This window comes from Palaemon carinicauda, chromosome 30, assembly GCF_036898095.1.
Source record: "Palaemon carinicauda isolate YSFRI2023 chromosome 30, ASM3689809v2, whole genome shotgun sequence".
Taxonomy (NCBI): domain Eukaryota; kingdom Metazoa; phylum Arthropoda; class Malacostraca; order Decapoda; family Palaemonidae; genus Palaemon; species Palaemon carinicauda.
This window is the reverse complement of record NC_090754.1, coordinates 61,850,720-61,853,219: the sequence shown is the minus strand read 5'-3', so window position 1 is coordinate 61,853,219 and position 2,500 is coordinate 61,850,720. Positions and strand designations below refer to the sequence as shown.

The 2,500-nt window shown below is 43.4% G+C and overlaps 1 pseudogene; it reads left to right on the top strand.

Annotated features, from left to right (window-relative positions):
• Window positions 1-2,500, top strand: part of LOC137623214 (uncharacterized) — a 273,465-nt pseudogene that overhangs the window by 269,820 nt on the left and 1,145 nt on the right.

Genomic DNA, 2,500 nt, shown 5'->3' with positions numbered 1-2,500 from the left:
TATGTTCGTATATCCAAACACATAAACTTGTTCATGTTTGAACACTTGTATGTAATCTTGAGTCCATGGAGGACACGTATTTGTGATTTTAAGTACATGGGGAACATGTATACGTTGTCTGAAGTCCATAGGAACAAGTGAATGTTATCTCAAGTCCATGGGGGAACATGTGTCTTATTTTAAGTCCAGGAGGAAATCTTGATGGTAATCTCATTGAAAAATGTAATAACATCCGATTGGTAGCAAGGGAGTTTGAATAGGAAATATTGGTAGACATCGCTTGCCTAGATTTAAAAAAAAAAAATAAAAGCTGATAGTCATCAAGAGATATGGATAATACTCTCATTTATATTCAAACTGTGTTTTCCAGTACATATGAATATAGGACTCACTCCTATTATCATCTTTTTATAGGTACTATCATCAGATGTGAGGATGAACCCATGAATATGGGCTGAGGTTGACGGCATGGATGCAGCATGGGTTTTCTGGACGTCCCTGGCATTCCTGTTAGCTCACGTTGATGGCCTCACCCTTCGGACAACCGGGGTCGAGTCTCCTCAATCTACCCAGTTGCGCCTGATGACGAAGGCAGGAGAAGGCGAGGCCTTACAACGAAGAGTTCCAGCCATCAGGGAGAACGAGATAGCTGCCATTTTCCGAGGTGTGGCTTATGGAGCACCAACTCAAGGACGCCCTAATGATTCTGCGACAGTTCAAGTGACCACAGACAACATTATTTTCAGTTTTCCTTCCTCCTCTTCAACCTTACCCTTTCCATCAACAGTGGCCACGTTGAGTACATCCAAATTCACCAGTGTAGTCCCTGTTTTGCAAGGAAACAGCCGTGATAGGGACAGACAAGCTACTTTATATAATTATACTTCTAATTTCAAAGATGTCCGTGAAATTTCACACGAAATCAATGCTACAAGTGGCCGAAGAACTAAAGTTGAGCCTTTCAGTAAAGATATTTTAGTAGTTTCCACTACCATCCCTTTAGCCACAAGTCATACAGTCCTAGATGTTAGCAGTAATACTGGCAATAGGGAGAATGGAATTGATGGCTCAAAGAGTAAAGGTGTTTGGATTAGTGGTTTTCCTAACACTCTAGATGGAATAGCTTGGTCAGTTCATGTTTATGTATCAGTTGGTCTTTTCACTTTATTAGGATTGGTGTCTTTATGTTTGATGGCCAGAGTGGCGCTTTGTACCCATTTATTACCAAGGACACATTATCTGTCACTTCATATATTTATTTTCTGTGCCTCTTTTGTGCGCAGCTTGGATATCTTGCTAGAAAGCCATGACATGAAATCCACATTCCCGATAACCATAGCAATGGCTGCCGGAGAGTTTGGCTGGCCTTGCTTGACAGCTGCTCTGACAGTATTGTTGATAGCAGTTCTTAAGGAATGGCAGCATCCAAATCACCCTCATCGAGCTTTGGTCTTATACTTGTTCACTGGGTTGCATCTTATCGCATTGCCTATTGCTCATTTCTCTGTCCTGTGGGTTGAACAGGATAAAATACCTGTTGTAGTGATAATAAGGGCTTTTTCCACTGGCTGGGGTGGCACCATAGGTGCTGGTGGAATGTGGGCTGTGTGGAGAGAAACCCAAGACAATTCCTCTCATTTGACTGGTGTCCAGGCCAACAATAATGCAGGAAATCACCCTAACATTTCACATCCAGCCCGCTTGGTGTTAACAGCAGCATTGACTCAACTTCTCCTTGCAGGACTCCATCTTTACAGCCTTATAGCACCAAATTCCCCTGAGACACATGCATGGATATGGTGGAGTTGTATCACTGTCTCCAGGGGCTTGGAGTTGATTGTGGGTAGCACCCTCCTGACAGCAGCAGCTCTTACTTTAACCAGGCAAAGTCCATGCAATGCCTTCAGTAGCTGTTGTCAGAAAAGAACTGTGGAAATTGTACATTCCTGCAGAGATCAAAATGATTCACACCAATGGGTGTTTACACCCTCCAGCCCCGCCAGACCCAAGAACGAACATGCTCAAACACCATAGCCGCGTTATCTTTAAATAATACTTACAAGGAGAAACGAGACCAGAGTAGCTTAGACTATGTTACCTCAGATTTCCAGCTCGTTTGGAGTCACTCTCGTCAAAGACCCCTTGGTGCTTCTCAGAACACACAACACCTTTTGGGAGATGATGGTAGGTCTTCAGTCATTGTACTGAAAAACGCCTTTAATGACCTGCCAAATGCTCACCATTCTCACACATAAACCTAGAATTGGAGTCATAGACCCCTTTTTAGGTCCCAGTGCATTCACTGCTGTTGTGCCCCAGAAATAGAATGTACGTCGATCCACAGTCTTGCTTGCCACTTCAAGAAGATCTCAAGTCTTCCCAGATGAAGGTCTCAATTATGCCAGCAAGAGTTCCACCTTATTGTCTGGTAGTAGTGGGAGTAGCAAGCTCTATTCATCTCCTCAAATTCCTCTCAGATCTAGCAGGAGCTGGGATGAGA